The 15,086-nt window shown below is 41.7% G+C and overlaps 1 protein-coding gene and 1 pseudogene across 2 annotated transcripts in view; one reads left to right on the forward strand and one right to left on the reverse strand.

Annotated features, from left to right (window-relative positions):
• LOC145294386 (U2 spliceosomal RNA) overlaps window positions 1-59 on the forward strand; it is a 134-nt pseudogene extending 75 nt beyond the window's left edge.
• The window catches only part of LOC145293820 (metalloreductase STEAP3-like), a 514,618-nt gene that overhangs the window by 80,022 nt on the left and 419,510 nt on the right, over window positions 1-15,086 (reverse strand). The window lies entirely within an intron of this gene.

Below are 15,086 nucleotides of genomic sequence, written 5' to 3' on the forward strand. Positions count from 1 at the left end.
CTCTTTCGGTGGAGGAGAAATCCTCCACGACTGAGACAATTTTTATTTTTGTACCTTTTCTCCACGTTAAAAAACGACCCTGGTGTCTAACTCTGTCCCGTGGGGAGGCATAGTAAATAGGTACAATTGTTCGCCATTAGTGGATGTTGACGTCACGTCACGTGACATGACTAAGCGTTTTTTTTTTTTAGTATGAATAACATTTTTTGTTTTAATTATAAAGTCTACACTTAATTTTATAGAAAATGATGTATATATAATAGAAAAAAAAATTACTGGTTTTGTTGGATTCAAGTGGATCCCCCCCCCCTCCAGTTTAAGAGATAGCAGGTCACGTGGTAATATACAAAATGGCTAGCGTAAATATAAAGATCGGTTTTTTTATCGACGAATATTTTGAAAGCTGAATTTTTTTTTATTCCTGTACATTTTTTCCTGATATTTTTCGTTAAAACTCTTGTATAAATACTATTTTTAACCAGTTAAATACGTTGGAGACATTGTCATGGAGTTTAATAATCTCTAGAACAAAGCAGAAGAGAAATTACAAAAGTATCGGTAAAACAAAGTGTTTGTTTACATTTGTTCGCCATTACTGGATGTTGACGTCACGTCACGTGACATGACTAAGCGTTTTTGGATTATGTAATATTAAGATTAAAATGACAGGTTTTTTTTGGGGCCCCCCTAGGAGAGAAATGATCAGTTCACCCCCTTTTAATGGTCCGTTTGGTGTGGAATTTCGATATTTGTCATGCGGGTGATCAAGGTTCAATATGATACATAATTTGTCAACTTTGGTTGTGTCTGTCAAAAGTTTGAGCTGACGTCACGTCACGTGACACGTATTGAATAACGTTAAAATGACAGGTATTTTGGGGGGCCCCCCTAGGAGAAAAACGATCAGTTGACCCCTTTCTACTGGTCCGTTTGACGTGAAATTTCGATATTTGTCATCCGGGTGATCAAGGTGCAATATGATACCAAATTTGTCAACTCTGGTTCCGTCTTTCAAAAGTTTTAGCGTTACAAACAAACATACATACATACATACATACATACATACATACACACCGATTTTTGCCTTTTATATATATAGATTATTTTCTATAAAATTAAGTGTAGACTTTATAATTAAAACAAAAAATGTTATTCATACTAAAAAAAAAACGCTTAGTCATGTCACGTGACGTGACGTCAACATCCACTAATGGCGAACAATTGTAAATAACAACTTTTTTCACAAAACCAACACCGTCTTTCTTTTTTTTCTCTCTCTTTCTCTCTCTCTCTCTCACCCACTTACTCTTCCCTCTCTCTCACCCTCTTTCTCTTGACGTCACACCACTGTTAAACTGGGGGGGGGGAAGAGGCAGCTTCAAACCAACAAAAACAGTGAACACATTCCCAGGCATTATCTCCTATAGATGCACATTTTATTAGAACCGCTTGCGTCCTCTTTCCTAACTCTCTCTCTATCACCAAATTTCTCTCTCTCTCTAACTCTCTTCTCTCTCTCTCTCTCTCTCTCTCTAGACCTCTTTCTCTTCTCTTTCTCTCTCTCACCCTCTTTATCTACTCTCTCTCTCACCTCTTTTCCTTCTTATCAAGGCCAATAAGCGACTCGAGGATGAGAGTTCAAACGTGCACAGTAGTGCTCTTCTGCCTCTCTCTCACACTCTTTATCTTCTCTCTCTCTCTACCCCAGTTTCTCTTCTCTCTATATTAGCACTTATCAAGGCCAATAGGCAAATCGAGGATCAACTCGACTCACCATATTTCTCTCTCTCTCTCACTCTCTTCTCTCTCTCTCTCTCTCTCTAGACCTCTTTCTCTTCTCTTTCTCTCTCTCACCCTCTTTATCTACTCTCTCTCTCTCACCCTCTTTCCCTTCTATCTATATTAGCACTTATCAAGGCCAATAGGCAACTAGAGATTGAGAGTTCAAACGTGCACAGTAGTGAAATTTGGGAAAGACGATGGAACAACTTTCTCTTCTGCCTCTCTCTCACACTATTTATCTTCTCTCTCTCGCTCGCTCTCTCTCTCTCACCCTGTTTCTCTTCTCTCTATATTAGCACTTATCAAGGCCAATAGGCAAATCGAGGATAGACTCGACGATGAGAGTTACAACGTGCACAGTATTACAATTTGGAAAAGAGGATGGAACCACTTTCTCTTCTGCCTCTCTCTAACACTCTTTATCTTCTCTCTCTCTCTCACCCTGTTTCTCTTCTCTCTATATTAGCACTTATCAAGGCCAATAGGCAACTCGAGGATCAACTAGACTTCCCATATTTCTCTCTCTCTCTCACTCTCTTCTCTCTCTCTCTCTCTCTAGACCTCTTTCTCTTCTCTTTCTCTCTCTCAACCTCTTTATCTACTCTCTCTCTCTCTCACCCTCTTTTCCTTCTATATATATTAGCACTTATCAAGGACAATAGGCAACTTGAGATTGAGAGTTCAAACGTGCACAGTAGTGAAATTTGGGAAAGAGGATGGAACAACTTTCTCTTCTGCCTCTCTCTCACACTATTTATCTTCTCTCTCTCTCGCTCTCTCTTTCTCTCACCCTGTTTCTCTTCTCTCTATATTAGCACTTATCAAGGCCAATAGGCAAATCGAGGATAGACTCGACGATGAGAGTTCAAACGTGCACCGTATTACAATTTGGAAAAGAGGATGGAACCACTTTCTCTTCTGCCTCTCTCTAACACTCTTTATCTTCTCTCTCTCTCTCACCCTGTTTCTCTTCTCTCTATATTAGCACTTATCAAGGCAAATAGGCAACTCGAGGATCAACTCGACTCACCATATTTCTCTCTCTCTCTCTCACTCTCTTCTCTCTCTCTCTCTCTCTCTCTAGACCTCTTTCTCTTCTCTTTCTCTCTCTCACCCTCTTTATCTACTCTATCTCTCTCACCCTCCTTCCCTTCTATCTATATTAGCACTTATCAAGGCCAAAAGGCAACGAGGATGAGCGTTCAAACGTGCACAGTAGTGAAATTGGGAAAGAGGATGGAACAACTTTCTCTTCTGCCTCTCTCTCACACTATTTATCTTCTCTCTCTCTCGCTCGCTCTCTCTCTCAATCTCTCTCTCACCCTGTTTCTCTTCTCTCTATATTAGCACTTATCAAGGCCAATAGGCAAATCGAGGATAGACTCGACAATGAGAGTTCAAACGTGCACAGTATTACAATTTGGAAAAGAGGATGGAACAACTTTCTCTTCTGCCTCTCTCTAACACTCTTTATCTTCTCTGATTCTCTCACCCTGTTTCTCTTCTCTCTACATTAGCACTTATCAAGGTAAATAGGCAACTCGAGGATCAACTCGACTCACCATATTTCTCTCTCTCTCTCTCACTCTCTTCTCTCTCTCTCTAGACCTCTTTCTCTTCTCTTTCTCTCTCTCACCCTCTTTATCTACTCTCTCTCTCTCACCCTCTTTCCCTTCTATCTATATTAGCACTTATCAAGGCCAATAGGCAACTTGAGATTGAGAGTTCAAACGTGCACAGTAGTGAAATTTGGGAAAGAGGATGGAACAACTTTCTCTTCTGCCTCTCTCTCACACTTTTTATCTTCTCTCTCTCTCTCGCTCTCTCTCTCTCACCCTGTTTCTCTTCTCTCTATATTAGCACTTATCAAGGCCAATAGGCAAATCGAGGATAGACTCGACGATGAGAGTTCAAACGTGCACAGTATTACAATTTGGAAAAGAGGATGGAACAACTTTCTCTTCTGCCTCTCTCTAACACTCTTTATCTTCTCTCTCTCTCTCCCCCTGTTTCTCTTCTCTCTATATTAGCACTTATCAAGGCAAATAGGCACCTCAAGGATCAACTCGACTCACCATATTTCTCTCTCTCTCACTCTCTTCTCTCTCTCTCTCTTTCTCTCTCTCTCTCCAGACCTCTTTCTCTTCTCTTTCTCTCTCTCACCCTCTTTATCTACTCTATCTCTCTCACCCTCTTTCCCTTCTTTCTATATTAGCACTTATCAAGGCCAATAGGCAACTTGAGATTGAGAGTTCAAACGTGCACAGTAGTGAAATTTGGGAAAGAGGTTGGAATAACTTTCTCTTCTGCCTCTCTCTCACACTATTTATCTTCTCTCTCTCTCTCTCGCTCTCTCTCTCACCCTGTTTCTCTTCTCTCTATATTAGCACTTATCAAGGCCAATAGGCAAATCGAGGATAGACTCGACGATGAGAGTTCAAACGTGCACAGTATTACAATTTGGAAAAGAGGATGGAACAACTTTCTCTTCTGCCTCTCTCTAACACTCTTTATCTTCTCTCTCTCTCTCACCCTGTTTCTCTTCTCTCTATATTAGCACTTATCAAGGCAAATAGGCAACTCGAGGATCAACTCGACTCACCATATTTCTCTCTCTCTCACTCTCTTCTCTCTCTCTCTCTCTCTCTCTCTCTCTCTCTCTAGACCTCTTTCTCTTCTCTTTCTCTCTCTCACCCTCTTTATCTACTCTATCTCTCTCACCCTCTTTCCCTTCTTTCTGTATTAGCACTTATCAAGGCCAAAAGGCAACGAGGATGAGCGTTCAAACGTGCACAGTAGTGAAATTTGGGAAAGAGGATGGAACAACTTTCTCTTCTGCCTCTCTCTCACACTATTTATCTTTTCTCTTTCTCTCGCTCTCTCTCTCTCACCCTGTTTCTCTTCTCTCTATATTAGCACTTATCAAGGCCAATAGGCAAATCGAGGATAGACAAGCCGATGAGAGTTCAAACGTGCACAGTATTACAATTTGGAAAAGAGGATGGAACCACTTCCTCTTCTGCCTCTCTCTAACACTGTTTATCTTCTCTCTCTCTCTCTCTCTCACCCTGTTTCTCTTCTCTCTATATTAGCACTTATCAAGGCAAATAGGTAACTCGAGGATCAACTCGACTCACCATATTTCTCTCTCTCTCTCACTCTCCTCTCTCTCTCTCTCTCTCTCTCTAGACCTCTTTCTCTTCTCTTTCTCTCTCTCACCCTCTTTATCTACTCTCTCTCTCTCACCCTCTTTCCCTTCTATCTATATTACCACTTATCAAGGCCAATAGGCAACTCGAGATTGAGAGTTCAAACGTGCACAGTAGTGAAATTTGGGAAAGAGGATGGAACAACTTTCTCTTCTGCCTCTCTCTGACACTATTTATCTTCTCTCTCTCTCTCACTCTCTCTCTCTCTCACCCTGTTTCTCTTCTCTCTATATTAGCACCTATCAAGGCAAATAGGCAACTCGAGGATCAACTCGACTCACCATATTTCTCTCTCTCTCTCTCTCACTCTCTTCTCTCCCTCTCTCCCTCTCTAGACCTCTTTCTCTTCTCTTTCTCTCTCTTACCCTCTTTATCTACTCTCTCTCTCTTACCCTCTTTCCCTTCTATTTATATTAGCACTTATCAAGGCCAATAGGCAACTTGAGATTGAGAGTTCAAACGTGCGCAGTAGTGAAATTTGGGAAAGAGGATGGAACAACTTTCTCTTCTGCCTCTCTCTCACACTATTTATCTTCTCTCTCTCTCGCTCGCTCTCTCTCTCAATCTCTCTCTCACCCTGTTTCTCTTCTCTCTATATTAACACTTATCAAGGCCAATAGGCAAATCGAGGATAGACTCGACGATGAGAGTTCAAACGTGCACAGTATTACAATTTGGAAAAGAGGATGGAACAACTTTCTCTTCTGCCTCTCTCTAACACTCTTTATCTTCTCTCTCTCTCTCACCCTGTTTCTCTTCTCTCTATATTAGCACTTATCAAGGAAAATAGGCACCTCAAGGATCAACTCGACTCACCATATTTCTCTCTCTCTCTCTCACTCTCTTCTCTCTCTCTCTCTCTAGACCTCTTTCTCTTCTCTTTCTCTCTCTCACCCTCTTTATCTACTCTATCTCTCTCACCCTCTTTCCCTTCTATCTATATTAGCACTTATCAAGGCCAATAGGCAACTTGAGATTGAGAGTTCAAACGTGCACAGTAGTGAAATTTGGGAAAGAGGATGGAACAACTTTCTCTTCTGCCTCTCTCTCACACTATTTATCTTCTCTCTCTCTCTCTCGCTCTCTCTCTCACCCTGTTTCTCTTCTCTCTATATTAGCACTTATCAAGGCCAATAGGCAAATCGAGGATAGACTCGACGATGAGAGTTCAAACGTGCACAGTATTACAATTTGGAAAAGAGGATGGTACAACTTTCTCTTCTGCCTCTCTCTAACACTCTTTATCTTCTCTCTCTCTCTCACCATGTTTCTCTTCTCTCTATATTAGCACTTATCAAGGCAAATAGGCAACTCGAGGATCAACTCGACTCACCATATTTCTCTCTCTCTCACTCTCTTCTCTCTTTCTCTCTCTCTCTCTCTCTAGACCTCTTTCTCTTCTCTTTCTCTCTCTCACCCTCTTTATCTACTCTATCTCTCTCACCCTCTTTCCCTTCTTTCTATATTAGCACTTATCAAGGCCAAAAAGCAACGAGGATGAGCGTTCAAACGTGCACAGTAGTGAAATTTGGGAAAGAGGATGGAACAACTTTCTCTTCTGCCTCTCTCTCACACTATTTATCTTCTCTCTCTCTCGCTCTCTCTCTCTCTCACCCTGTTTCTCTTCTCTCTATATTAGCACTTATCAAGGCCAATAGGCAAATCGAGGATAGACTCGCCGATGAGAGTTCAAACGTGCACAGTATTACAATTTGGAAAAGAGGATGGAACCACTTCCTCTTCTGCCTCTCTCTAACACTGTTTATCTTCTCTCTCTCTCTCTCTCACCCTGTTTCTCTTCTCTCTATATTAGCACTTATCAAGGCAAATAGGTAACTCGAGGATCAACTCGACTCACCATATTTCTCTCTCTCTCTCACTCTCCTCTCTCTCTCTCTCTCTAGACCTCTTTCTCTTCTCTTTCTCTCTCTCACCCTCTTTATCTACTCTCTCTCTCTCACCCTCTTTCCCTTCTATCTATATTACCACTTATCAAGGCCAATAGGCAACTCGAGATTGAGAGTTCAAACGTGCACAGTAGTGAAATTTGGGAAAGAGGATGGAACAACTTTCTCTTCTGCCTCTCTCTGACACTATTTATCTTCTCTCTCTCTCTCTCACTCTCTCTCTCTCTCACCCTGTTTCTCTTCTCTCTATATTAGCACCTATCAAGGCAAATAGGCAACTCGAGGATCAACTCGACTCACCATATTTCTCTCTCTCTCTCACTCTCTTCTCTCCCTCTCTCTCTCTAGACCTCTTTCTCTTCTCTTTCTCTCTCTCACCCTCTTTATCTACTCTCTCTCTCTTACCCTCTTTCCCTTCTATCTATATTAGCACTTATCAAGGCCAATAGGCAACTTGAGATTGAGAGTTCAAACGTGCACAGTAGTGAAATTTGGGAAAGAGGATGGAACAACTTTCTCTTCTGCCTCTCTCTCACACTATTTATCTTCTCTCTCTCTCGCTCGCTCTCTCTCTCAATCTCTCTCTCACCCTGTTTCTCTTCTCTCTATATTAGCACTTATCAAGGCCAATAGGCAAATCGAGGATAGACTCGACGATGAGAGTTCAAACGTGCACAGTATTACAATTTGGAAAAGAGGATGGAACAACTTTTTCTTCTGCCTCTCTCTAACACTCTTTATCTTCTCTCTCTCTCTCACCCTGTTTCTCTTCTCTCTATATTAGCACTTATCAAGGCCAATAGGCAACTCAAGGATCAACTCGACTCACCATATTTCTCTCTCTCTCTCTCACTCTCTTCTCTCTCTCTCTCTCTCTCTAGACCTCTTTCTCTTCTCTTTCTCTCTCTCACCCTCTTTATCTACTCTATCTCTCTCACCCTCTTTCCCTTCTATCTATATTAGCACTTATCAAGGCCAATAGGCAACTTGAGATTGAGAGTTCAAACGTGCACAGTAGTGAAATTTGGGAAAGAGGAGGGAACAACTTTCTCTTCTGCCTCTCTCTCACACTATTTATCTTCTCTCTCTCTCTCTCGCTCTCTCTCTCACCCTGTTTCTCTTCTCTCTATATTAGCACTTATCAAGGCTAATAGGCAAATCGAGGATAGACTCGACGATGAGAGTTCAAACGTGCACAGTATTACAATTTGGAAAAGAGGATGGAACAACTTTCTCTTCTGCCTCTCTCTAACACTCTTTATCTTCTCTCTCTCTCTCACCATGTTTCTCTTCTCTCTATATTAGCACTTATCAAGGCAAATAGGCAACTCGAGGATCAACTCGACTCACCATATTTCTCTCTCTCTCACTCTCTTCTCTCTTTCTCTCTCTCTCTCTCTCTCTCTCTCTCTAGACCTCTTTCTCTTCTCTTTCTCTCTCTCACCCTCTTTATCTACTCTATCTCTCTCACCCTCTTTCCCTTCTTTCTATATTAGCACTTATCAAGGCCAAAAAGCAACGAGGATGAGCGTTCAAACGTGCACAGTAGTGAAATTTGGGAAAGAGGATGGAACAACTTTCTCTTCTGCCTCTCTCTCACACTATTTATCTTCTCTCTCTCTCGCTCTCTCTCTCTCTCACCCTGTTTCTCTTCTCTCTATATTAGCACTTATCAAGGCCAATAGGCAAATCGAGGATAGACTCGCCGATGAGAGTTCAAACGTGCACAGTATTACAATTTGGAAAAGAGGATGGAACCACTTCCTCTTCTGCCTCTCTCTAACACTGTTTATCTTCTCTCTCTCTCTCTCTCACCCTGTTTCTCTTCTCTCTATATTAGCACTTATCAAGGCAAATAGGTAACTCGAGGATCAACTCGACTCACCATATTTCTCTCTCTCTCTCACTCTCCTCTCTCTCTCTCTCTCTCTAGACCTCTTTCTCTTCTCTTTCTCTCTCTCACCCTCTTTATCTACTCTCTCTCTCTCACCCTCTTTCCCTTCTATCTATATTACCACTTATCAAGGCCAATAGGCAACTCGAGATTGAGAGTTCAAACGTGCACAGTAGTGAAATTTGGGAAAGAGGATGGAACAACTTTCTCTTCTGCCTCTCTCTGACACTATTTATCTTCTCTCTCTCTCTCACTCTCTCTCTCTCTCACCCTGTTTCTCTTCTCTCTATATTAGCACCTATCAAGGCAAATAGGCAACTCGAGGATCAACTCGACTCACCATATTTCTCTCTCTCTCTCACTCTCTTCTCTCCCTCTCTCTCTCTCTAGACCTCTTTCTCTTCTCTTTCTCTCTCTCACCGTCTTTATCTACTCTCTCTCTCTTACCCTCTTTCCCTTCTATCTATATTAGCACTTATCAAGGCCAATAGGCAACTTGAGATTGAGAGTTCAAACGTGCACAGTAGTGAAATTTGGGAAAGAGGATGGAACAACTTTCTCTTCTGCCTCTCTCTCACACTATTTATCTTCTCTCTCTCTGTCTCTCTCTCGCTCTCTCTCTCTCACCCGGTTTCTCTTCTCTCTATATTAGCACTTATCAAGGCCAATAGGCAAATCGAGGATAGACTCGACGATGAGAGTTGAAACGTGCACAGTATTACAATTTGGAAAAGAGGATGGAACAACTTTTTCTTCTGCCTCTCTCTAACACTCTTTATCTTCTCTCTCTCTCTCACCCTGTTTCTCTTCTCTCTATATTAGCACTTATCAAGGCCAATAGGCAACTCGAGGATCAACTCGACGATGAGAGTTCAAACGTGCACAGTATTCAAATTTGGGAAAGAGGATGGAACAACTTTCTCTTCTGCCTCTCTCTCACACTTTTTATCTTCTCTCTTTCACCCTGTTTCTCTTTTCTCTATATTAGCACTTAACAAGGCCAATAGGCAACTCGAGGATCAACTCGACGATGAGAGTTCAAACGTGCACAGTATTCAAATTTGAGAAAGAGGATGGAACAACTTTCTCTACTGCCTCTCTCTCACACTCTTTATCTTCTCTCTCTCTCTCTCACCCTGTTTCTCTTCTCTCTATATTAGCACTTATCAAGGCCAATATGCAACTCGAGGATCAACTCGACGATGAGAGTTCAAACGTGAACAGTAGTCAAATTTGGGAAAGAGGATGGAACAACTTTCTCTTCTGCCTCTCTCTAACACTCTTTATCTTCTCTCTCTCTCTCTCACCCTGAAACATTCCTCTCCCCTAAGAATAAAACATATGTTCAATATCTGCTTTTGTTTTTTTCATTGTTTATACGGTCCCGGGCAACGCCGGGTAGCCCTGCTAGTCTATATATATAAAAGCCAAACGTCTGTGTGTATGTATGTATGTTTGTTTGTAACGCTAAAACTTTTGAAACACGGAACCAAACTTGACAAATTTGGTATCATATCGAAGCCCCATCACCCGGATGACAAATATCGAAATTTCACGTCAAACGGACCACTAGAAGTTGGTCAACTGATCAGTTATCTTCGAGGGGGGCCCCCAAAAAACCTGTCATTATCTATATATATAAAAGACAAATGTTTGTTTGTAACGCTAAAACTTGAGATGAAAGATTCCTCTCCCCTAAGTATAAAACATATGTTCAATATCTGCTTTTGTTTTTTCATTGTTTATACGGTCCCAAGCAACGCCGGGTAGCCCTGCTAGTAATATATAAAAGGCAAAAATCGGTGTGTATGTATGTATGTATGTATGTATGTATGTATGTTTGTTTGTAACGCTAAAACTTTTGACAGACACAACCAAAGTTGACAAATTAGGTATCATATTGCACCTTGATCACCCGCATGACAAATATCGAAATTTCACGTCAAACGGACAATTAGATAGGGGTGAACTTATAATTTTTCTCCCAGGGGGGGGCCCAAAAAACCTGTCATTTTAACGTTATTCATTACGTGTCACGTGACGTGACGTCAGCTCAGTAAAATGTCGGCTGCGGCTGAGGTACGTTAAAACTGCCTTCGGAGGAGAAATTGATACTATAACACAATTAAATATTAGTTTTCGACTCGAACCGTTATTACCAACGGAATTATCGCACTCCAAAAATCAAAATCCCAAAATTACACGAAAATTGACCTAGGGAAAATGTTTTTATTTTGCTTGAAGTTTTTTGCCGGCGAAGATGACTTTGCTCTTTGTAAAACATGTAAACAAAGATTAAGCCAAAAGATTTAGCCATTTTGTTTATACATTCTAACTCTGTTAACTTGAAGGGGGAGGAGTTGGTATCAGTATCAGGCCGCTTATGTAAACGAAAATTAGGTCGCGTGCACATTTGAAAGTGAAGTTTGGGAAAGAGGATGGAACAACTTTCTCTTCTGCCTCTCTCTCACACTATTTATCTTCTCTCTCTCTCTCTCTCTCTCTCGCTCTCTCTCTCTCACCCTGTTTCTCTTCTCTCTATATTAGCACTTATCAAGGCCAATAGGCAAATCGAGGATAGACTCGACGATGAGAGTTCAAACGTGCACAGTATTACAATTTGGAAAAGAGGATGGAACAACTTTCTCTTCTGCCTCTCTCTAACACTCTTTATCTTCTCTCTCTCTCTCACCCTGTTTCTCTTCTCTCTATATTAGCACTTATCAAGGCAAATAGGCAACTCGAGGATCAACTCGACTCACCATATTTCTCTCTCTCTCTCTCACACTCTCTTCTCTCTCTCTCTCTCTCTAGACCACTTTCTCTTCTCTTTCTCTCTCTCACCCTCTTTATCTACTCTCTCTCTCACCCTCTTTCCCTTCTATCTATATTAGCACTTATCAAGGCCAATAGGCAACTCGAGATTGAGAGTTCAAACGTGAACAGTAGTGAAATTTGGGAAAGAGGATGGAACAACTTTCTCTTCTGCCTCTCTCTGACACTATTTATCTTCTCTCTCTCTCGCTCTCTCTCTCTCACCCTGTTTCTCTTCTCTCTATATTAGCACTCATCAAGGCCAATAGGCAAATCGAGGATAGACTCGACGATGAGAGTTCAAACGTGCACAGTATTACAATTTGGAAAAGAGGATGGAACCACTTTCTCTTCTGCCTCTCTCTAACACTCTTTATCTTCTCTCTCTCTCTCACCCTGTTTCTCTTCTCTCTATATTAGCACTTATCAAGGCAAATAGGCAACTCGAGGATCAACTCGACTCACCATATTTCTCTCTCTCTCTCTCTCTCTCTCTCTCTCTCTCTCTAGACCTCTTTCTCTTCTCTTTCTCTCTCTCACCCTCTTTATCTACTCTCTCTCTCTCACCCTCTTTCCCTTCTATCTATATTAGCACTTATCAAGGCCAATAGGCAACTCGAGATTGAGAGTTCAAACGTGCACAGTAGTGAAATTTGGGAAAGAGGATGGAACAACTTTCTCTTCTGCCTCTCTCTCACACTATTTATCTTCTCTCTCTCTCTCTCGCTCTCTCTCTCACTCTGTTTCTCTTCTCTCTATATTAGCACTTATCAAGGCCAATAGGCAAATCGAGGATAGACTCGACGATGAGAGTTCAAACGTGCACAGTATTACAATTTGGAAAAGAGGATGGAACAACTTTCTCTTCTGCCTCTCTCTAACACTCTTTATCTTCTCTCTCTCTCTCCCTGTTTCTCTTCTCCCTATATTAGCACTTATCAAGGCAAATAGGCAACTCGAGGATCAACTCGACTCACCATATTTCTCTCTCTCTCACTCTCTTCTCTCTCTATCTCTCTCTAGACCTCTTTCTCTTCTCTTTCTCTCTCTCACCCTCTTTATCTACTCTCTCTCTCACCCTCTTTCCCTTCTATCTATATTAGCACTTATCAAGGCCAATAGGCAACTCGAGATTGAGAGTTCAAACGTGCACAGTAGTGAAATTTGGGAAAGAGGATGGAACAACTTTCTCTTCTGCCTCTCTCTCACACTATTTATCTTCTCTCTCTCTCGCTCTCTCTCTCTCTCTCTCACCCTGTTTCTCTTCTCTCTATATTAGCACTTATCACGGCCAATAGGCAAATCGAGGATAGACTCGACGATGAGAGTTCAAACGTGCACAGTATTACAATTTGGAAAAGAGGATGGAACAACTTTCTCTTCTGCCTCTCTCTAACACTCTCTATCTTCTCTCTCTCTCTCACCCTGTTTCTCTTCTCTCTATATTAGCACTTATCAAGGCAAATAGGCAACTCGAGGATCAACTCGACTCACCATATTTCTCTCTCTCTCACTCTCTTCTCTCTCTCTCTCTCTCTCTAGACCTCTTTCTCTTCTCTTTCTCTCTCTCACCCTCTTTATCTACTCTCTCTCACCCTCTTTCCCTTCTATCTATATTAGCACTTATCAAGGCCAAAAGGCAACGAGGATGAGCGTTCAAACGTGCACAGTAGTGAAATTTGGGAAAGAGGATGGAACAACTTTCTCTTCTGCCTCTCTCTCACGAAAGAGGATGGAACAACTTTCTCTTCTGCCTCTCTCTCACACTCTTTATCTTCTCTCTCTCTCTCTACACCTGTTTCTCTTCTCTCTATATTAGCACTTATCAAGGCCAATAGGCAACTCGAGGATAAACTCGACGATGAGAGTTCAAACGTGCACAGTATTCAAATTTGGGAAAGAGGATGGAACAACTTTCTCTTCTGCCTCTCTCTCAAACTCTTTATCCTCTCTCTCTCACACCCTGTTTCTCTTTTCTCTATATTAGCACTTATCAAGGCCAATAGGCAACTCGAGGATCAACTCGACCATGAGAGTTCAAACGTGCACAGTATTACAATTTGGGAAAGAGGATGAAACAACATTCTCTTCTCCCTCTCTCTCACACTCTTTATCTTCTCTCTCTCACCCTGTTTCTCTTCTCTCTATATTAGCACTTATCAAGGCCATTAGGCAACTCGAGGATCAACTCGACGATGAGAGTTCAAACGTGCACAGAATTCAAATTTGGGAAAGAGGATGGAACAACTTTCTCTACTGCCTCTCTCTCACACCCTTTATCTTCTCTCTCTGTCTCACCCTGTTTCTCTTCTCTCTATATTAGCACTTATCAAGGCCAATAGGCAACTCGAGGATCAACTCGACCATGAGAGTTAAACGTGCACAGTATTCAAATTTGGGAAAGAGGATGGAACAACTTTCTCTTCGGCCTCTCTCTCACACTCTTTATCTTCTCTCTCTCACCCTGTTTCTCTTCTCTCTATATTAGCACTTTTCAAGGCCAATAGGCAACTCGAGATTGAGAGTTCAAACGTGCACAGTAGTGAAATTTAGGAAAGAGGATGGAACAACTTTCTCTTCTGCCTCTCTCTCACACTATTTATCTTCTCTCTCTCTCGCTCTCTCTCTCTCTCTCACCCTGTTTCTCTTCTCTCTATATTAGCACTTATCACGGCCAATAGGCAAATCGAGGATAGACTCGACGATGAGAGTTCAAACGTGCACAGTATTACAATTTGGAAAAGAGGATGGAACAACTTTCTCTTCTGCCTCTCTCTAACACTCTCTATCTTCTCTCTCTCTCTCACCATGTTTCTCTTCTCTCTATATTAGCACTTATCAAGGCAAATAGGCAACTCGAGGATCAACTCGACTCACCATATTTCTCTCTCTCTCACTCTCTTCTCTCTCTCTCTCTCTCTCTCTCTCTCTCTCTCTCTAGACCTCTTTCTCTTCTCTTTCTCTCTCTCACCCTCTTTATCTACTCTCTCTCACCCTCTTTCCCTTCTATCTATATTAGCACTTATCAAGGCCAAAAGGCAACGAGGATGAGCGTTCAAACGTGCACAGTAGTGAAATTTGGGAAAGAGGATGGAACAACTTTCTCTTCTGCCTCTCTCTCACACTATTTATCTTCTCTCTCTCTCGCTCTCTCTCTCTCTCACCCTGTTTCTCTTCTCTCTATATTAGCACTTATCAAGGCCAATAGGCAAATCGAGGATAGACTCGCCGATGAGAGTTCAAACGTGCACAGTATTACAATTTGGAAAAGAGGATGGAACCACTTCCTCTTCTGCCTCTCTCTAACACTGTTTATCTTCTCTCTCTCTCTCTCTCACCCTGTTTCTCTTCTCTCTATATTAGCACTTATCAAGGCAAATAGGTAACTCGAGGATCAACTCGACTCACCATATTTCTCTCTCTCTCTCACTCTCCTCTCTCTCTCTCTCTCTCTAGACCTCTTTCTCTTCTCTTTCTCTC

This window comes from Euprymna scolopes, chromosome 15, assembly GCF_053919585.1.
Source record: "Euprymna scolopes isolate OS-2025 chromosome 15, ASM5391958v1, whole genome shotgun sequence".
Classification (NCBI taxonomy): domain Eukaryota; kingdom Metazoa; phylum Mollusca; class Cephalopoda; order Sepiida; family Sepiolidae; genus Euprymna; species Euprymna scolopes.